Raw genomic sequence first — 23,059 nt, forward strand, 5'->3', positions numbered from 1 at the left:
AGTGTTACAATAGTCAGTCTTTTGTGAGGTCTGCATACAGATCTGTTGAAAACATTCATTTGGTAATGAGTTCTGCTTACATTACTCAAGTGATTACATTACTTCCACTTGCTTCAGTGGAAGTTTGCAGAAGTTCAAGTAGCAGTTCCTAGGTAATGCCGTAATGTACTCCTGCTACCTTTAAGCAGCACTGCATAGGTTGTAAGGCAAGATGTTCATCCAACTGCATAACATAATCTGTATTTCAGGCACTAATTTCACAACAAAGTCCTTCTTCAGTTGTGCCAAGACAGCTTAGAATCCATGGATCAAAGTGGATTCTGTTACATGAAAAACAATGATACCTATGAACAGTATAGCTTTCACAGGTCAGTTCACAGAAGGATTTGGAGGGGTTTTTTCTGGTTTTTTTTTGTTTTTTGAGAGATGTAGGATAAAGTTTGATTTTGTGACAATCTTTTGAAATAGACCTCTTAAAATAGAACTTATTTTTCCACTATGTAGAAAAAAACCATTGAAAACTCTGTGTCATCAACTACTCTATAAGGTACAATCTAATTTGATCAGGTTAAATACTAAATACTAAGAGGTCCAATTCAGGGTTTAGGTCAGATAAGGTGTTCTCATCAATTAAAGAAGGGTTTGGGTGATATCTGATAGAAAGGCCAGGTGGATGATTATGCTAAACAGTAACCCCTAAATTAATTTGATTGGAGTATGAATACGAAAGGTGAAAGTAATGGAGCACAAATCATGCCATTAAAAGCAAACCCGCCAGCACACTGTAAACTATGATAAACTGTGTTCAAAAGGTAAAGAAAACCCCTCTGCAAAAAATGTGCTTCCCAAGAGAGAAACACAGAAGTCCATAGAAGAGAATGAGCTGAGGTCACAGATGTGATGTTTATTGGGGCAATAGATCCAGAGGCAGCACAGCATGGCTCATTGCAAAAGGAGGCAGCAGTTAACAGTGTTTGGTACTAGCTGCTTTTAATGACAGCTTCTGAAGATTGCACACAGATTTGAAAACAAACATGGTAAGATAGAGAAATGTGAAACAGATAAAATGTATAAGCCAAAGGCCCTAAAAGAAAAGCTACTGCTACAAATAAGTTGGGGTCGGCAGTTGTACCAGTACAGATAAAAGATGCAAGATCATCTTGTGTGAAATCTTTGCCAAATGATCAGGCAGAGAAACTATTTGTGCTACCTCATCTATTCTTAAGAGTTCTATCTGAGAGCACATCAGAGCAGTATGGTCACAGCAAGGGCAGGGCTGATACCACAAATAGAGGTTTTGAAGAGACTCCAGTGGTACCTTTTCCATTGAAAATTCATTTGGAGGGCAGATCCTGGCCTACAGAATATGTCCTTAAGAGAGTAACCATACTCCTGAGAGAATTAAGAAAGTGGAAAACAGAACAAAATCAGTAAAGGAGACCACAAATTGGCTAAAGTCAATGATCATCTCACCAGAAACTTAGTGACCCGTAAAGATCCCTGAGTTTTTATCAAGATTGTTATGCAAGAGCAGTGTTAGGTAGTGACAGAGGAAGGACAGTTAGTGACAAAAAAGAATGAATATTAAATAAAAAGGATGCTCTGCAAAAATCATGGTCTTACAGTGGATGTCAGGATGACCAAGAAAATATTTCATAATACTTTAGCAACATCACCCCATTAATTTTCTAACACTTCAGAAGAACAATGGATGAACAGAGACCCAAATGTAACAAGAGGCAGGAGCTAAGAGTATGCAAACAGTAGGATTGTGTCTGTGGAAAGTGTTTTAGAGATGGTGCCTCTATAGAGGGTGAGGTCAGTGGAGAAAGCTGTCAATTATTTGAGCTGGAAATCTACATTGCTGTGAACTGTATTAACAATACAGCTGGTACTGATTACATAAAAGCACCACAGGAAATACCAGAAACAGTAGATTTACTTCGGTTTAAATGTATGAAAAATACATCTTTGTAGTTGTAGTGGTAACTGTGGATGGTTTTAGTGCATTTCTTTACGTCTCTCTTAATGTATTGATCCTGTACTTTAGAATGATTGACTTAGAGCATGATTCACTTACATCAAACCTAACTGAATAAAAGGTGTAATTGGTGATTAGAGAAGTGCAATGAGATCAGTGGGAGGAACCAAATAATTAGCTTCCACACAATATTTTTCAGAGTTTTGTATTTCAGACAAATCTGAGCACAGACCTAACACACATTCTTTCAAATCCTAGCCATAAAAACATCGTTATGGTTATAAAACATAGTAGTCTTTGCCCTGGAGTTTATAGACTTCAACTATTTCAGTGCCAAGACTGTATTTCTACCTGTGTTAACATTTTAACTTCTACTACTGCCTGAAATAGTTCAAAACTGGTAGAGAAGAAATAAATGCCCAGGGCAACATACAGTCTGAAGAACAAATCATTGGGATTAGCTGCCAAAGAGATGATCACAGCTGGAGTCTGGTCCAAGGAACTGGTCTACAGACCACATGCGCCAGCTGAGTTCCATGTAATAAACCCTCACCCATTTGTCTGCACAACACCACATGCTCAAATTAGTACCAGTGTTGACCATGGTGCTATATTTAACTTACAGATTTTTCCTCATCTGTGACCTCTAGATGCCTACACAGATAAAACCTTTGAAACTCTCACCCACTCATATCAGCTTCTAACATGTCTTTTTTTTCTGGTGTTCACAAATTCAGTTCTTCCCCATGAATTTCTGCTCAGCAGGATAGCTAAAATATTGTTTTCCTAGACTGTTATTTTATTCACCTGTCTCACAATCATTCTCTCCACAGTCTAAGTCAGCAGAAGTGATTCTTCTTTTAGGAGTTTCATAGTTTATATAATCTTCTCATTCAGCATCTAAAGGTTGACTCCTATTTTTAACCTGTTAATGATGCCAGTGTCTATTTTCCACTTGTTACATTTTCAAAAGAGCACTGGAGTGCTTTCATCGATATATTTGGCAGAAGCTCCATTGAGAACTTCTAAAGAAATGCAACCTATTTATCTTCATTGCCCTTAGATACAATGCCTACAAAAAAATTGCCAACAACAGACTGCTGGGGTCCTGAGACGCCTGCTCCTCAAGCTGATGAGTATTGTTCTGGTGTTCTTTTGTAAAGCTCTGTTATAATTTGTGCTCTTTTATTTAGTGGTATAGCTCTTTGGGGCATGGACTCAGGAACTCTTTCTGCTTTGCATTTATTGTGCCTCATTGCTAGGGCCTGCAGAGTTGCCTGTAGAAGAACAATTAATAACACTAGTACAAAACTTGTACACACAACAGTCCATAAATGGAAATATTAACTTCTGCGTGATCTACTGGCTATCTTGAATTGCCTTGCTACCCAACTTTCTTCAGCATCAAGCAGGGAGATTCTGTTTGATTAAAGATGTCATGTCTAAACAGACTTTTTAAAAGCCTGTGGCATTCGCTGCATAGTTCCAAGCACTGTACTCTGCACTCATTAGCTACTTTGCTTCTGCTTAGTTCAGAATTAATAAAATCGGTCCCATCCAATTTCAGTGGCACTGTTTGCTTCTAACTTTCTCCCTCCAAATCTCTTAAAAATGCATGAATCAACGCAGCAGTCTGACAAACCATTTTAGGAGCTGATTTGATTGATGCTTCTGTAATAGGTTGCCAGTACAAGTCCTACAACAAATTAGAAAGAAATGGGAGAGCAGGGGCACTCGCAGGGTCTACAGAGCAAGGGTCAGCTTCCTAAGTCTCACAGAGGATTCAGTACTTGGGTGGGGGAATGGGTTTGATATACTGTTCTGAACTTCCCAGAAGAAAGGCATGGGGATCTGAGGGATTAAACACATATTGGTCATCCACACCTGTCATTGTGAAGGTAACAGCAGCCTCAGGGGTGCTGGCAACAAAATCTTTCCTATCTGTTATCATTCCAGACACCAGAGCTAACTTTCTCTCTGGGTCACAAAATGGATGCCAGCAGCCACTCCCCCAGTTCAGAGAGGGGCAGGAAGCAGCACAATCACTCCCATATATTCGAGATGAAAAGAAATTCTCCTTTTTGCATGCCAAAATGCTTGACTGGAAAGCTATGCCCAGCAAGGCTCACTTAGCAGAGCCTCTGGCAGCAGCTTGAAAACCGTGGGGTAAATCTGTGATGGTGCAATTGCAGGGTGTGCATACTGCACCTGGGGTCCAGGCTTGGGAGGGTTTGTGGTTCTTGGCAGGGAATGCTTGGGGTGTTCAACAATTGGGCAGGGCAATGGAGAAACTCAACTTTATCTCTTGGAAAGTTCAGAAGTTTAATTCATAGAGCATCTGGGGGGTCAATTTAGATACTTCATGGAGAATATATAGAATTGATCAAGTGATGATTTAGGTGATTATTTTTCTGATGTCTGGTAAGAATATAATTAGTGGTGTGTACAAAATGTTATTGCTTTAGATCACATCCCTGTATGGAATTTCAGCTCAGTGTTGCCCTTCATCAGTGACTCACTGTCAGCTACTTCATATATTTTAGGAGCGCAGGCGTGTTCTGAAAAAGAAAATAAGTAAATAATGATTAAAAGGATCCTCAGCCATCACCCTGGTTAGGAGGGAGGGCTGGTTTCAAGGCGCAGGTGGCACAATCTTTTCCAGGTGACTCTGCTCAGGCCTCTCCACCGCCGGGCTCGGGGCGTGCAGGGGCGGCCGGAGCGGGTCCCGGGGCTGGCGGTCCCGTCCCGTCCCGTCCCGTCCCGTCCCGTCCCCGCTGACGGGCTCGTTTCGGCGCTGCCTTCCCCGCGCTGCTGCTCAGCCGGTGCCCCGCGGGCCGGCCCTTGCCAAAGCCCGGCGGGTTTGGAGCCTTTGCGAGTGCCGTGAGAGGATGCCGGGACCGTGACTCGCAGGTACATCAGGGCATCCCTGCGTTTGGCTGCTTGGGACGAAGCGGGGCCGCAGCCGGCTTTGGGAGACAGCTGAGGCTCTTCCTCATGGTTATCTGCATCTGTGTAACCTGCTGATTGCCTGGCCAGGAGCGGAGCGGGACTGCGGAGGGTAACGCGTGGGGGATTTACGGGGAAAGGGAAGCCCCCGGCGGGGCCACGCGCCGGAGCCGGGAAGGGGAACGCCCGGCTGGGGCTGCGCCTTCCCCGCCGTCCGGGTGGGACCCGCCGCGCCTGCCCGCCCCGGCAGAGCCAGCCCGGCTTCCCCACCCTTCTCTCACTTTCCCCCCCCCCCCTTTTTTTTTTTTTTTAATATGCAGCGAGATAGGTATTTCCTTTCCTCATTCCTGCTGAATGCTCAGCTCTTGCGTGAATAGAAAAAAAAGAGCAGATATCTTGGACCTAAGGCTTGCCCGCAAATGCAGTGGAAGGGCTAGAAACAGAGCTGTACAAGCAGGCTTTGGAGTTAAATGGTAAATTTGGAAGACTTAATTAGAAAAGAAAGTTAGTAATGCAAACTGTCATGAAATTGCTTCAGAATTTTCTAAATCTTGAATCTCTCTTCCTGTCATAGTTCAGCTGAATAAAAACATACAACTGTATTAGTGAGCTGCAACAGAGAGGTGATATTAACTGTAAGATGGTTAGTGATTGCTACAGCTGCTCTTTGTAAGTAATCTCTGGGCTGCTTTTCCTCATTCTTTTGGATGGAAGTAATGAGTGACTCCAGCCTTACAGGGCTTTGTGTAGTATGATTATTTTCACAGGGAATTTATACAGGACTGAACAGTTGCAGGAATTTATCACACTTCTTTGGATATTGTAAGGCTCATTTGAACCTTATGTAGTACGTAGTAAGCATTTCTTATGCGGTCAGAAATCTTTGTCATTCATATGCACCAGTGCGTTATGAAACTGCTTGTGAACTTGAAGTACAGAAAATCTTGCAGGGTCTTAATAATTTTAAAAGCCTCAAAATATTTTCCAGGTTTTGTTGGTTGATAGGTCTAAAACTGATAAAGCATGAATTGAGACTGCTGTAGAATTTCTAATAACATTAAGAAGGGATGGTAGTAGTCACAAGCATGCAGGCCAAGATTTAGGAGGAGCATCAGCATAGGAATCTTAAATGCTCTGTATTTTCCCAGTTTTTAAAAGGCTTTTGCTGGAATGTATCAGGAATGAAGGTAACAAGCCTTTTCCTTTTGGAAAAAGTATCTCTGCTTCTCCATAATAAAAAGAAACAGCCTAAACATTAAAATGAAATAGCAGTGCAAGGAGCCAAGTGAACTCATGTGTGCAGAGTTTGTTTTTTTTTTTTTTTTTTTTTTAACTAACTTTATCTGTGAACTCCCAACCCTGGAGCCTATTTCAAATAAGATAGGAAGTTTCAGTCTTGTCACAAATGCAGCTACAACTTGTCCTGGGGAAGCCTTCGTAATGGGGTCAGGTAAAGTTCAATGAACTACCAAACCAGCACTATTTCAGAAATGCTAAGGTGCTCTTTCCACTGATCGCTCCACTCTCTCTGCCTGTTATTAAACTGGTAGTTTTTACAACATCAATAAAGAACTTTCCTACCCAATTGCCCCAGACAAAGGCCTGAAAGCTAGGTTTAAACTATGAAAACTTTGTGTTAGGTTCATTTAGATTGTTTTGCTGTGTCAAATACTCACTTGAGTTCAAAAGTTCAGATGAACCATGAACTTTGTCATTTCACAGCAGGCAGTTCCACAAATATAATCCAAAAGTGAAAAAACATGGTATATTTAAGGTGCATTTGTTGTTCTGTGTGGAATATACTTGGAGTTCCACATTTGCAAAGTTCTGCTCGACTTAAAAAAGCCTTTTAACTATTTAAAAGACAAAAAACCCTAAACACAATTAAGCCAAATAATTCCTTGATCCCTGACCTTTTAGGCTTTCAAACCAACACATATTCAGTGACTAATCATTACTGCATGAACTAAACCCAGCTAATCTTCTTAATAAATTGTGAAGTCTTGTATGTCTCATGGTTTCAGTGATGGCTTTTCTCCCTGTCTGGAACATTGCAGAATATCAAAACAAATGGGTCATGGCTTTATGTATTTGTTTAAAGTTTGAATCTATGTCATCTCATGATATAGTCTTGAGTTGAGAAGGTTTTACAAGCCTATGTGAAGTATAAGACTGGTAGGAATTAAAATTAAGTCAATGCAATTTTCACCTACTTCCTAGAGTATAAAAATGTGTGGACAAAACCAGTTTGTGCAAAACTATTTTTTAAATGTGGAAACTTACCAGAAACTGAAGAGCCTCTAATAAATTCAGCTTCTTTTCCATGAAAAGGAATTCCTTATGCATACTCTCTTCTTCCTCCTAGTAGGTCTGGAGTCTCAATCTATCAGGAAGAAGCAACTTTTTTTTTTTTTTCCCCAGACTTCAATTTGGAATAATAAGTAACTTTAGGCTGTTGTCCCTGACAGTTCATAAGTTGTAATTCAAGGCTCTCCATCTGTAAAAAACAAACAAGAAACCTCCAAACCCAATAGGACATTATCTGAAATACATTTTTCAGTATCACATATATTTTCTGATTTTTACATTACAATAATTTTGAATTTTTGCACTTTTATGGATGCTGTATAAGACCTGAGACCTCATATGGGAGGGTTATAATTTGATTATGACACTCTAGGAACTTCTCATTTAAGAAAAGCAAAATAATTACAGATTCTTGATAAAACTTAGTCTCTGTATGATGCACATTCTTTTGGCAGAGGGAGTAACTTAATTGCTTGAAATAATTCATTAGTATCCTTGCATTACTGAGCAAAGAACAGATATGAACATAGAGAAGAAATTAGCAATCGTGAACAGCAAAGAGAGTGAGGAAATGTCACATTTAGTGGACATCTGCAAGAGTTCACCAGCTGTGCTGCTAAGCCCATACTTGCAGCTGAGGTTGTGATTGAGCTTGTGATGCAAGCTGTGATTACTACTAGGATCACTACCCTATCTCCTTCCTCTTTCTGCAGGTTTGTGTCTGCTAAATGGAAAAAATACACATTGTAAGAGAGTGCATTGCGTATCTTATCTGATAGTTGCAAATGTTGGTTGTCTTGGGCAGTTCTACTGCAGCATCCTGACCAAGGGCACCAGTTCTGGGGATTGGTGACACTTAACTCGTGGGCTAACTCTGCTGCAGCAGGCATAAGCTCTCTTCCTGCTTGCAGGCTGTCATGGAAAAAGCCAGGGAAACCGAAGTAGCATTTCCAGAATACAAGCCAGAATACAAGCCACATATTTCTGTGGCAATAGCTTCCTGCTAGTGCTGGCAGGAAGCTTTATGTAATGCATCAGTGGTTTTCAGCATGAGCCACAAACCTACTCGGAAGTTTTGATTATAACCTAATTTATATATATGCATGTAAGTCTTTCCTCAGTCCCCTTATGCTGGGTAAAAATCACAGAGCAGTACAACAAGCTTTCAAGATTTTAGATCTAGGTGAGGAAGACCATCTTCTGAGAGCTCTCCTGCCCTGTCTTCCAGCATTTCCGGAGGTGGGTTGGTGGTAAGGAAGTCGCCTCATCACATCTGGGCAGCCTTCTATAACATGGTCAGCAAGTGACCTCAGAAACTGTGATACAGACTGGCTTCAGAGATGGCTTTACACCAACCAAGCCTTCTGTCATTTCTGTGAGAGCTCTGTCTAGAGGAGGTACAACATATGGATGGCCTTCCTAAACTGCTGTATAACTTGTGAGCTGAGGAGAATTTCAGGGGGGATGGTGGTTATTTGGTTGGTTGGTTTGCTTTTCCAAGGTGCAGTTTAGACCAGAGTCCTGTGTAAGTTTCCAGCTGAAGATAGAATCAACTAAAGATGAGGTGGCCCTTCACTGATTACAGTTGTTGGGGCTGGTATAGCAGCTGAAAGGCTAGGAAGGATAGGCTACTTTTCTTCTATTCTGAATATGGCCAGTGATTTTAAACACAGTTTTCTTTTTCCATTTAGGAACATGAGTTTTACTGAAAAATATTCTCCTGAAACCGGGCTGCAACACTAATAATGTTAATGCAACACTATACTATTCATTGTATCATTTCTTTTAGTCAACTTTAGTGAGGTAATGGAACAGTATTTATCTACTTACAGATATCTCTTGCACAAATAGATGTTCAGGATCTAATTCATTGTGATGGGTTCTAACAGGTGAGAGCTAAATAGGTCTCCTGCTTTCATCATCACTTCTTCTAAATGTGTAGTAATTGCAATACAGTTCACTTAATGTATTTTAGAATTAGACTGAGGAAATCAAAATCCTAAAAAAAGTGCAACTCACTTTTTTTATTAGATGTTTCTTCCTCTAGGTCATCTCAGTTCTGTGTGGGTATGAATAGCAAAAAAAATGATAGTCACTGAGATTAATTACTAAAGCTATGTGAAAAAGGTCAGACTCGTCTAGTACCATTCATAAATTAGACTGCATTCATCTCATATTGTTTTGACTGAAGTAGAATAATAGTGGTGATAAATGCAGTACATTTTTCTATTCAGACTGCTCTTAATTGGAGAGATCAGATTATTTAGTGAATGGAAATAAGTCCAGGATGGGAGAAAGGCAGGCATAAGAATTGTATTGCTCATTAAAGCTTAAATTACTTGGTTTTCTAGTTAATTATAATTTGTTGTTTGTTTTTACAAATATGACATTTACTAAGATTTGCTATGAATTGTAATTGTGTCAATAACTTCATTTAGGTTACTCATGATCAGCACACAAAGAAAGCATGTTGCCTGCTTTGAGAATGCTGAAATTCTGGGGTTTGTTGATTTAAGCACCTAATATGGTGTCAGTTTTTATCAAGATTCTGGAGACTTTAAATGTTGACTTGAAAACCTGAAATAAAAAGCTGGTTTCAGATACTAACCTCTTACTGGTCCTTTTGCACATATTTAGGAAAGAGAATTTTCAGTGGTATTTTATCCTTTTGGCTCTGCTTGCAAGTTAAGTAATACTGAAAAACCATTAAGGTGATTTCAGAAACGTTCTGTTTAAACTTGACATAAAAACATTTAAAATATTTTTGGATGACAATGGTGGAAAATTTGTACATTTTTTCCCAGAGTGGTTGAACAATTACTAATTCAGTGGTTCCTGGTCTTATCTATACAATGCAGTAGGCGCTTTGAACTTCTTTTTCAAACAGTGCCCTTTAAGACTAAATATTAGTGTTACATTTTTACTTCATAAATGCATGGTTACTTTGGTTAATTGCTAGATTTACTGGTCTTCTGGGGGCTGACATGGAGTTTAAAGTGAAGTCACTTAAATTAAGAGCTGAGCAACAGAATCTGAGACTGGCACTGACAGCACAGAGACCTGGCCTGTGCACTAGTGTATGTCTTTACCGTGTTAACAGAAATCACATCAAAGGTGTGGGAACCTGATCCTCTGACTGCTCAGAAGTCTGAAGTTAATTTGGTAGTAAGGTGCCTTCCCAGAAGGGAAGAGGGAAGTGGTAAACTGCAGTCCCGACTCTAAGTCAGTATGGTTAAGCCTTGCACTAGTTTGGGCAAAGAGACTGTGGCTGCAAGAATTCCAGTTTTATCATTGGTCCGCTGGAGCGGTGAGATATTACTTCTATGACTTGCCCAAGTGTTTGTCTGTAATTGCCTTAACAGGAGTGTTGAAATACACAGCAGCATACTTGTGAATGGCAAAGAAGTAGATTATGAAAAAAACAGGGAATAAATGAGAATGCTAGTTGTAAGAATTCCAACAAGAATTTTGTCTTGGTTTTTGTCTGCACTGGGATTCTCAAGTACTTTGACATCCTGCTAAGGATACTGTCAAGAGAGATCTTTGTTTTGAACTATTTTCACTTTTTCCTGTCAAAGGAGAGTTACTGACAGCAGGCTAGACATACGTTAACATACGTTTCATATCCTCATCATCATCAGATCAGGTACCTGGCAAAGTTGTGCTTAGCAGGTCTAATTTTTTGTATTGTTTGCTGACTGCGAGACTATAGGTTGCCTAAGCCTTCAGGACTGCCTCCTCTCAGACAGTTGCTCAGCTGTTACCCTCTCTTTCCCCATTCTTCTTCAAATTGCTTTTACTATAACTGCTAAAAGCATTTTTTTTAGCTTAGATATTCTCCTGGCTAGATAGAAGTGAGAAACTGTCAGTACCGGCTTCACAGCCCATAAAAGACTCAGTGCTATTGATAGTTTTCACCACAGTATTTTGGAAAATGTTCTATTGTAGGAAACTTTCAGGGTGCATTTCTGTACCCTGTGGACCTGCCCAAGGCCACACAGTAGAGAGACCTCCTTGCTGGTTTGTTTGTCTCCACATTGGTATGCCAGAACTGCTGCTGGCTTGTCCTGGGCCCAAGGATGTTATCCCACTCCAGTAAAAACTCAAGAGGATTCACTACTTCATTGTAATGACAATGCTGGTGAAACATCCACTGCTGCAGTTTCTGACATGGCCAGTTCTTTAAACTCAAGTTCTGCATGTGTTTGTTTTTAATGCTTTGAACAAGCTTTACCAATTTCCACAGGAGCTGTGGAAGTAGTGGACTTTCTGATGGCATGTTTCCAGCTTGAACTGGAGAGTACTGTTCATACATTGCTGCCATAATTTGTTTTGGCTTTGTAAAGTCAGTCCAAGGAAATAAATGTCTTTCTTCAAGCTGTTCACTGTGCAATCTATAGATGGCTGCCTCTCAGGCTATGTCTTTCCCTTGGTTCACAATTTCCTACTGTCACTGACTGACTGTTCAGCCTATGTCAGGGACATCTGAACTTTTTGTAGTTTTTTTGTTTTCTCTGAAATAAAGAGATCTCACCTGGTGAATCTGAAACTTTGTGGACATGCTGGAGATCAGTATCTATTCCAAGGTCAAATGATGCTGTACTTGCTTCTTTTGCAGTTTGGATTCCATGTGCTTCTATAAGGTATTAATTCCTTAAAATTCATCTGTTTTATTAGCTTTCTCTTTTATTCCTTCTCACATGAGCCTCATGTAAATACCACTAGGGAATGAACCTCAGCTGTTTTGTTAATATAGGAAATAAGCTTTTTCAGTAACACTGTATTTTAATGGAATGGCTGTCACAAAAATGCACAGAAAGCACAACTCAGGCAAAGTAGAACAGAGGAAATGCCATCTTCTACCCTTACTTTAGGAGATGGTTATCTCCTCACACAGACTTGGAGTGCTTGGAGCAGGCTTGCTTGAATGCAAATGGGATGGAAACTGGGAAACAGGGATGGCTGCTTAGAGAAGTGCGAGAGAGAACAAGGAAAAGGTAGACTCAAGAGCTGAGAAATTGGCCTGAGAAGATGGATTCATCGTATCTATCAGTGGCACTTTCAAACAGTCCACCTTTTAGATGTTCTTGCATCTGTGATCTCTGAAAAATCTCCACTTGCATTCTTTCATCTTACAGCTGCAATATTGGATAAGTGACCTTTTCCAACTCAGACACATTGTTGTCTCTGACCTCCTCAAATCATGGCTTCACCTTTGCTGCTGCCAGATGCCTGACTGCTTTCCACCTCCCCTGTCTCTGCACCTCCAGAAGTGTCCTTCATTCCTAGCTGAGTCTTTCCTGTTGATGTGTCGCAGAGCTGCTTTTCTCCCCACTTGCCTCTCAGATCATTATAATTGACAGGCATTTACCTTTTATTCCACTTTAGGAAAGCAGCTTCCATATGGAAAACACATTTTATTTGGTGTTGGATTTATCCAGGAGTTGATCTTAGTCATAATAACTGTTTCTCATTCAGGGCTGCTGCTTTTCTTTTTGTATTTTCCAACCGGACTGTTTGAGGCATAGGAGGTCAAGTGACTTGTCCCAGACTATGAGTCAGTGCTGTGAATTTGGATTAGTACCCAGTATCCTAAAGGCTCCCAGTCTTCTCCTCTGACCATCACTAGACCATGCAGCATCTCTGAAAGGATTGGCTCTATGGAAAAATACAAATTAAGAACACTGAGTTTGAATCTTTAATTCCCAGAATGTAGTTATTGAGCCTTGTTCATATTACAATGAAAACATGTTTTTTTAAGTAAATAAACCATGCAACAGCTTTTTGGGTTTTGGCTTTGTCTCTTTGCCCAGCTAAGTAGTGACAAAATGTTTTTTATCATCAGCTAATACAGGAAGCAAAACATGAAAGGGAAGAAATCTATAAATGTTTGGCCTAATAGTGGCCATGATTGAACAGGTATTTTGGACAGACTGACTCTTTTTGTAGCTGCTTGCAGTTGAGCTCCTCCTCCATTTAATTAGAGTATGCTGCTGTTTATAGTTTGAGGTTAAATCTTCTTCTTAATTTGTGATATATATATATTGAGTTTTCCCAAGAGTACCTTCTGGAATGCTTAGCTAATGTCTTAAGACATTTTGTTTTCACAGCAGCTCTACAGTGTGAAGAGGATACTCCCTCATCTTGTGAAGTATGACAAAAGTGAAGGGAAGTTGGTGCAAGGGTTTCTGCTAAGTTTGTGACTCCAGTCTGAGGTGTTTAGGCCTGATTCATCAGGGAAAAAGAAAAGTTGTTGCTTATGATTTAAAAGATTTTGGCTGTTATTGGGTGTTTGTATTCAGTAAAAACTGGATACAAAGATTGCTTGTTTGTGAACAAAATCTATGTGTTTGCACAAGATGCCATTTCGTACAGCTGATCCCACAGGAACTTATATCACAGCTTTTGGACTGTCAAGCCCCTATAGCTTGCTGTCTAACTCCTTGAAGAAGACATGAAATCGTCTGCAGACAAGAAACCTTTTGCTGAGGTCTGATTAAACCTTTTTGTTTTCTTTCCCTATCCACTGCTCCTCACCCTAGTGTCCAAGATGACTTCATGCAAGTGTGACATAGTGGTCCCCCAAGCCAAGTCTTAAGCCCTTGTTCTTAAGCATTCTAGTGCTGGCCATTATCATCTGAATGTATTGATTGGGCAAAGGCATTCTTGTTCCAGGGAGCAGTGGTACAGTCACACAGCAGCTCTTCAGAAGACAGTCCCACATCCAGCAAGAGGAACATGAATGTTCAGATAAAGGAGAGTCATGAAATTATGGGCAGTTGAAAAGAGATTTTTGTAGTGCAAAATGACTCTATGATTCTATGCTTCTGGTCAGCTAAGCAGATTCTGGACATGACTGGTTCCCATGTCAATTTTTTTTTGACAATCAGTTTGTAACAGTACTGATATCCATTTCACTTTAGATTATCTCTCCTATGTAAACATCACTGTAGCAGATCTGAGACCCTTCCTCCATGCATGCAAATTAAACAGCTAGGTTTTAATTTAAATTTGAATTAAAAATTTGAATAGTTTTGTAAGTCTCTATACAGGGAGAAATACAAATGGCACTCTCATTGATGCTTCCTGAAAGTACTGAGTAAAGAAGTTTAGGCCCAGTGTAATTTAAGGTTACATTGAAAAAAATGGGCACAGATGAAAGGGCATCCACATGCCATAAGATTCCAAGGGAAATATTTCAAGGTTAGCAATTCTTATAAGATGTCTGCTCTTTGAAATTCAAACCTTATGGAAATTCATATTCTCATGAAAATTTCAACCAACTCCTAACAGACTAGAAGTGAAGAAAATCTGTCTGGTTTTGATTTTAACTGGAGTCAAAGCTGTTCATTCAGTATTGGACAACTTCAAGGAGACAGACTCTCATAGCTGAAGCTAATTTTTTTCTGAAATGTTAGATGAATCAGGGCATTATGGTCAAGGTTCTGATTATAACGCCTCTCTAACCAACTTTGTGTAAGCATGTGCACGAATAACTTTTAAAACTCATTTTTCTATCAGTTTACACTGATACGTTCAGAGTGAGGAAGTGTCACATACTGCAGAGGGGAGAGGGTGTTGGTTCCACTTGATTTTGTTTTGTTTAAGCTTGAATTTGGACTCTGGATGTAGGATTTTCCAAAGGATATCTGTCTTGGGTACTTTTGAGGCATAAACACTTGTGAAACGGAGAACATCTGGTTCAACATTGTTAATCTCTGTTTGAAGAATGCCATTTAGTTGTTACTCAGACTTTATGGTGAAAGGAAAATATTTTGTTTTTCAACATTGTCTGTTGTTTTTCTGCCTTTGAAACTTTTCTGGGATAGTAGAATGGAAATATAATAGAAATATAATGAATGTGTTAATGCAAATGAATTTTTGTTGTCTCTGTAACTGAAAAATGTTTTAGTTTAGTGCTAGCTTGTCTGAAAAGATGGGTTACTCTAAATAGCAAATTACAGTTTGCTTGCTTTGTTGTGGGGCTACAGCATGCAAACTTGCAGTGTAAACTGTTGCATTCAAATGAGAGAAAATGAGGACTAGGGAGGCTTGCTTGGTTTTTCACCTGCTGCAGTGAACTTCTGACTTCACAGAATTTGTGTAAAGCTTAGAAAAGCATTAAAGTTTTACAGCTACTGGTCTTTCATCAAATCATTGGTAGTAACCAGTGCTTGAAATACCAGTTGCTCCCTTGGGTTTCATATATGCAACACAAGAATATGATTTGACTTTCACTCTTTCCCATTTTGCTTTTGCTCCCATTTAATAAAAATTACCAAACTCTTTGGAAGTACATTGCAATGTACTTTGCCAGTCTCCCATAACTGTATCCAATAAGGAGAATGAAAATGTTTACTTTTCTCTTTTTTTCTTTTATTTTTTGGATTAGCCCTTTATATTACCAGTGGCACTTAACAATGGCATTTTTTTCTTTCTTCCACAGTACACTACTAACTGAGCAAATGATAGTTTTGCTCATGACACAGAGATTAAGCTAATATAAAGTACATTTTAGTAATATTCCCCATTAAATTATGCTTTTACCTTTTGGATTTCCACTGCCCAATCTTTTTTTCCCAGAAACTCTGCTCTTGAGGTTAGTTGTCAAACATAGGAAGAGGTAGTTTGCATCAAAGGGTCTGCCCTGTTATTGAAAAAGGTTAATAATATGAAAACACTCACTTTTTTTTTATTACCAACTTTAATTTTTATTGCACTTACCACTGAGTCTTTTTTTTTAATTGGTAGGAACATACGTTGAATTATTTAAGTGAAAGCACAGCTGCCACAAATTTTGCTACTTTGAATAATTGGCAAGTTAAATTCAGCAAGTTCTAGTAGTGTTTTGTTTGGGGGAGGGGGAAGGTACCTATATGTGTAAGATTTCCTCTGAAGTGAGGGGGGAAATCTGTGGGAAATCTGTTTAATCTATATTGATTTTTTTTTTTAATCAGTTATGACATGGTGCACCAAGAATGGCTATTTCCCTCTCCTCCCACCTTCCATGAATTCTTCAACAAGTAGCAAATTATTTAAGATAAATGCCTACTGCTGTAGACAGCTGCCAGAATAGAAGTGAAAATAAACTGGTGAAAGGAAACTGCCCAGTTCATGGAAAGGGCAGCAACGATATAGTGCAGCAAGTCCATGACACTTCTGGATACACATGCTGAAAGACTTACCCTGGCTGGCCTGCTACAAATCTCCCAGTAATTCATTAAGGGGAAACGTTCCTTGCAACATTTCACTCCTATTTTAACACCCTTTGTCTTTACCTTACATACTCAGTGGGTTCATTCCTATGTCAAGTGAGCCTCAGTGAAACCAGTTTTTCATTCCTGATAGAGCATACTGTTTTGCTCGAGTAGAAAGATTAGATTGATGTTTTTACTGTAAGTATTTTAGCAGTCTGTGGTATTTTTTCAAGGTTTGAGGTCAAAAGAAGGATATGATCATTGTGATCCAGTAAACAATGTAGAATGAAGTAATTTTACTAGTGACTGAAACAGGCATGAATGTTGTCATGTTTTCCCATAACTTTGAAGAAACAGTTATCCTCTAGATATAATGCAGTCAGACATACATTAAGATGGAAGTGGAAAACCATGTCCTGGTTGTTCTAATCTGCTTCAAATCTTTGAAATTACAGAATTAATTTCTTCTCATTATCACAGGGCCAATTTGCTACAATTGTCTAGGGAGGAATCCCATTATCTTCACTCTGATTTTTTTTCTGACTGCTGACCATGGGATTTGACCTGTTTAAACAAAGCAGCTTGCCATTTATTTTAGCTAGTATTCAGTTACACCAAGTGTCTCTATTCCTCCTTATGTAACTTTACAACCCTAAAGACGGTTGTAGCTGAGTCCTGCTTTAGTAATTTTGTATTTCTAAAACAGATCAGAGTGATGGGACAATACTTGAATTTACACAATACTGACTCAAATATGTTGGCAGAAAACTGGGTCTGGATAACCTGAGTGTATCCACAGAAGCTAAACTGTCATCTTTTGCTCATAGTTTACAGTTTTGTGGTATTAGACATGTTGGGAGGGCGAAGTATGGCAATAACAGTACCTCTGGTATAGTGTTGGTGTTTTGTTGCTGTTAGTTTGGGGGGAAGAAGCGGGGGGGGAGGGAAGGTTGTTTGTTTTGGGAGTTTTTGTTTGTTTGTTTTAAATGTAATAGCTGCACAATGGCATACTGGCAGTTGCTGTAATACTTTGAGCATAGTTTGTGAACAGATCTATGAAGAGAAAGTTTCAGAGCGGTTCTATCAAGCATACAATTCAAGAAGCAATCTGTTTTACATTAGTGTGTCTCTGGCTACAGATTACAGGGTTTTTTAAATCTTGTTGTTATTTCCCAGTTTATAAAATAGCTCATCATTGATGGTATTCTGTGTAGCCTTTGGATTTCATTCATAAACCTTTACAGTTTGATGGGATTTCCATGGGTGAGTCACATTCCTTTGTGCATATGCAAACATTTACGTGTGCATGCTGCAGTCCCATCTGTATAAAGGAAACTCTTCTTTAGTGGGGCATATAAATAAAACACCTTCTGACTGAAAAAATGTTTATACTGGACCAAGAGTGGTCTGCATGTTCACACTGGTCCAGTAAGAAAACTAACCTCTCTAATACTTGGAAGTTTTGTTGCCTGATTGTTTGTTTGCTTGCTTGGTTTTATATAGTTTTCTATAGAACTAGCCAGTGTCACTGAAGGTACCACAAGCTAGGCTGATGTAACTTTTGTTAACTCTTCTATGGATTTAAACTCAGAAAGTCAGGGAGCTGCTGTGTCCTTGGTTTAACACAAACGGTAGCTGTAACTAGGATGGAAACCTCTGATGTTAGAAAGCAAACCCTGTGCACAAGAGTTATTATTTCAGTCACTGCAATAAGTTTGAGAATTCAGCACCTTTTTTAAGCGTACACCTTTGTAAATGATTAAAACACTCATTCTTTTATGTGGGTATATATTTGTTGTCCATTTTTTTAAAATCCAGAGGAATCCATGTTTGGCATGACGTGGAAGTGCCGTGCTTGACACTCTTTCTTATTATACACACAGAACACTATTAAAGTTTCCTTTTCACCCTTACATCTCAGCACTGCTGTCTTTCCTCTGGGATTGTATTCTGTCTTTAAATATTGTTTAAAGTGCTATGATTAGTAAAAAATCTCTCCCTGCTCTGACACATAAGTGCATCTTCTGCTTGATACCCTGTCATGTGCTTTGTGCTTTGAGAGCAGGACACAGTGAAGCTTTCGAAATTCCAGCAGCAGAGCTCACAGTATAGTGTCCCTTTTCACCATTTTTGAACCTGAAATTTCACATGTGTTTTATTCTGGTTACTTGTAATAGCAATCTGCCATGTTGCTTTGTATGACTAACCCAGCAACAGTATCCCGTGCTTTGATCAGCTTGCATTCTGGTCCTTTGGGATTACTCGCTTTATCCCACTGCATGACTCCTTATCCTGATTGCAAATTGCAGCCTCAAAACAACAGGTAACTACCTCAGTGCTATCTTAGCAAGAGCAGACCTTCAGAGAAATGCTAAATCCAAGTACTGTTAATATGAAAAGTAAATGGTAATGAAAGTAGAAGAACTAAAGACAGTAGTAAACTTAATAGCTAAGAGAGGAAAAGAAGAAAGAGTGATGAGTCTTAATACTGTTTTAAGTGTGACTTCAATGATTTTAGCGAATGACTTGCCATTACAAACGCCTCAATGAAATAAAATACCTAGTAAAGCGGTAGATTCCCTGTTTTTTTATACCAGCTACAATTAGTTAATTAGGGAACTACTCGCAAAGGTGTTTTTGTTTGCCAGTTGAGCTGTATTAGCAGGAATTATTACAGGCTCATGAGTATTTAACCTAGTACAAAAATGCAGAATGTTACAAATGGAAATAAAAAAAGTCACTGAACTGTGCTTTGGATCACAAGGATTTTTTTTGCCTGCTTATAGTATGCTGTTTATAATTGAGAAATAAACAGATGTTTTATGAATTAAAATGTTAGATATACTTAACAGATCTCATCTAAAATGTCTTTTCTGTATTTCTCCTTTTCAGAATATTGGAAATTGACATATATGAGAACTGAACATTTTAGAGGGCATGGTCTTGGTGTCTAAAAGCAATGACCTCCTGAAGTACAGGTAATATACTTAAAAAGGAAGCAGAATCACATAAAATGTGATTTTTTTTTTTTCCCCAGAATTCAGGCTTGGGCCCTGGTACACCCCCTAATTTATCTTGAATTTATCTCTTGATGGGAACACAGAGGTAGAAGGGTTTGCATTACTGCTGGGAGATGTGGCAGAATAGTTTTTTAATAAAGTTCTCAGGAAGACTTTGAAAGACTTAAGAAAAACATGTGCCTAAATCTTACCAAGTCTTTCAAGGAGTCTGCACCTAATGTGCCTTTACCAGAGATGCAATTTTATCTTATTTTGTTTAGCAACCTTACAAATGCAGGCTATTGTGTTTCCCACTACAAAGTAGGCCCATTTCAATAATAAATTTTTTTACTGCTTTCTTCCCTCTTGTTTGGTTTATAATTGTTTATTAATCACTTCTTTAAGGGTTGACCCTAGGTTTAGATTTAGGTTTTGTGTGTTCAAGGCTGACAAAGTAAAATATCTCTACTTTAACTACCAAAAGAGATTAAGAATTAACAGGCTAAAAACTTGCTACATAAATGAATATTAGTATGGCTTGTAGTTTAAGGAGGGCAAATCTATATAAGTACATATTGCTTTAAGTTCAAGCCAAGAATCCCAAAGCTAAATTTTAAATAACAGGGTATGTACAGAGCAGTGGGTTGGAACATCTACCTTACCAAGAAATTTCAGTTTGGCATAGTGAGAAAGGGAAAAAAAAATGGTAACGCATAGTATGAACTGGTGAAAGAGCATGATGAGCAGCATTGCTTTGTTGGTCATGCTTCTGCTTCAGGAAGTCATCCTTACTTTAGGAAGTGTCAAAAATAGAAAAATGTGAGGCTAGGAAGAAGAATAATGGGAACAAATCTAATTGGGCATGAAAAGAAGCAATGGTGTGAGTTAGAAACATCAAGATGCCATAAGACTCATTCTCCATCAAAAATGAATTTAAAAATAAGATTTCAAATATGGAACTTGCATAAATCCACTGTGCTGGATTTAGTGCTCCAAGAATTGGCAAGAATTGTTGCTCAGATAGGGGATGTGGAAAGATTGCTTTCATCATGCTATTTATTCCTTGTGGTGTGTAGTGCCATTGAGTGTAAGGCAGGAACTGTGTCCTACTGTTCTGCTGTGACATTTTAAAAATGGCCAGCCCAACAAGGAATCTGAGGTTAGTGTACCCTGACCAATCAGTTACTATTTCATCTGGTAAACAGGTGAATTACAGCAAATGTTAGGGAGGAAGGAGGACATGTGGAGAGCAGCAGGTTTCAGAAATGTAAGTTTCCAAGTTCCAAAGCCTTAGAGATACATAGACATGAATAAAAATTCCTGCAGAGCAGTGTACACTGAAGTGAAATAGTTGCGTGTTTTCTGAATTAGGTCACATAAAATCCTGAATTAGCTCATCCCTACCTCAGCCACTTCAGAAAGGAGCCAAGAGCCTGTTTGAGTTATCAGAGAAGGAACCATGAGGACCAAAAGGCGCAGTGTGAAAGTCATGTACCCTTTTGTACATTCAATGTTCTCATAGTTTTGCTCCTGGGATTCTCTCTCTATCAGCTAGTTCTGCTGTGAACAGCTAAGTATTTGCCGAGTGGTAAGGAAGCAATTTACTTCTAAATTCAGGACACAGAACCATTTAGGACTGAGTTTAGGTTTTACAATTCCTTCTGATAGTCATCCTTCAGGTGAGTTGGAAGTTGGCACAGCTTTTTCTCCTAGGTAAATAAAAGTTTGAGTCTTGGATTTGGATTCACCTTGCTAACACCATGCTAAAATGCATTACAAAGAAGCCAATCCCACCACCACTAAATTCTAGTAAACCTTTAGTAAATTGTGAAATCATATTCCTAACTTGATGATGGCTGCTTGCTAAAGAGAGAAGAGAACATAAATTGAAGTGCATTGCAAAACAATTGGATACATTTAAACAAATGCCCCTAAGTGGGCAAGCCTGGTGTGAGTGAGTGCGCTGGTATTGGCAAGTTAAATCTTGTTTAAAAGGACAGGTGGAAATCAAGGCATTTGCTGTATCAATAAAATAACACTGGTAAAAAGGATCCATGGCTGAGTGATGAAATGCATCAGGTAAAGTAAAAGCACCAGATTTTCTTCACCTTTTTGGTTGCTGTAGGTAAGGAAAAGATTCATTGAACAGCGTTGCACAGGTATGGAATAACTTGAAAAAGTGCAAGCTGAATTGAAGTCATAGTGGCTGGAGCAGAGAGGGTCAAATCTTTTGTAAGGTTAGAAAGAAGAACTAGTAAAGTTCTCTTCAGAACAGCTGTGAGTTGGGACAATGGCTTACTCCAGTGTCTGCCTGACAGTGCGTTTTATTGGAGAAGTGAGCAGTAGACAACAAAGAAAAATTCATTGTTAATCTTCTATTTAGTTTCTGTAATCTGTAAAACTTATTCCTGCTCATCCAGAAGGACATTTGCAAATTAGATAAGGAAAAAAACCACCAGCCTCTTTATTTCTGATGAGAGATCTTGGTTAATCATAAGAAATGTTATGTCCCACTGACTTTAATTATGTCTTGGTTTTGGGATGTTTTCCCCTTTTGGTTTCTTGTAATTTCCAGATATTTTTGGTCTGGTCTTCAGAGAGCATATCTGATTTACTATGTCCCTTTTAACTTGAGTTACAAAGTTTTAGAAGATCAATAATAGTTTTTCTTGCTATGAAAAATGAAGTTCTCAGTGAAAAAAGCTTTTATATGGTGATTGATAGTTCTACTGTATTTCTGGTTTTAAAATTCACTTTGTTAATTTTTTTGTAAAGCAGAATAGTGTCAATATTCCATTCTATTCAGACAAGTCCACTATAGGCACTCAGATGTCAAAATGTTTCAAAACCATATAAAAAATAAAGAAATGAATAGAAGCTTCCTTGTTCCTTAAATTATTACTGTGTAACCCTGAACTGTAAGTGAACCCTTTTTGCTTATAAAAGAAGCAGCTGTTCATGCGATTGAAACCATGGTTCATTACAAGCTGACCTCAAATTCAGGAGTAAAACTTCCTCTATTTTACTACAACTATTCAGACATGGACTAGAGATAAACAATAATCAAAATCAGGATGAAACTTGACTGGGAAACCCTCTATACTCTTTGGCAGAATTATAGCAGCTTTTGGATCACCAAGAGTGATATAATGTTAAATGACCCTAAAACATTCCCTTCTCAAATGCAGCAGGTCTGTGCTGCCAACTCTGTAGCAAACAAAGGCTGATTGTAATGACTCCTTAAGCATAAGAGTATAGAAACGTTAATTATCACATTTTTTCACATTAAACATTTACAGAGAGTCAAGATGAAAATGGACCTGTTTATGATGATTTCCCTCTTCTTTTTGGGTAAGCCATATGACAAAAACAGTTTTTCATTTTGTGTGTCTTATTTGAGTTTCATATCTTTCCTAAATGGTTTTGCTTTTTAGCTAATTTTAGAATTAGGACTGGATGTAAATGTAGCAAAAGTAGACAATGTGCCACTACTCTGTTTTGAAGATGTATGTCTAGAATAATGTCATACCATTAAAAAATGTAAACTAAATTAATGCTCATTACTAGCCAACTCTTTTATAAATGAAGTAGGACAGTGACATAGTGCCTTGGATGTATGTTTTTCTCTT

General features: G+C 38.7%; 1 long non-coding RNA gene across 1 annotated transcript; it reads left to right on the forward strand.

The window, feature by feature from the left end:
• Positions 1-4,604: 4,604 nt before the first annotated feature.
• Positions 4,605-22,792, forward strand: LOC116447017. The gene is made up of 3 exons (XR_004241470.1): positions 4,605-4,891; positions 19,324-19,409; positions 22,730-22,792. It is a non-coding gene; the product is annotated as an uncharacterized LOC116447017 (long non-coding RNA).
• The last annotated feature ends 267 nt before the right edge of the window (positions 22,793-23,059 follow it).

This window comes from Corvus moneduloides, chromosome 8 (genome assembly GCF_009650955.1).
Source record: "Corvus moneduloides isolate bCorMon1 chromosome 8, bCorMon1.pri, whole genome shotgun sequence".
Lineage (NCBI taxonomy): Eukaryota > Metazoa > Chordata > Aves > Passeriformes > Corvidae > Corvus > Corvus moneduloides.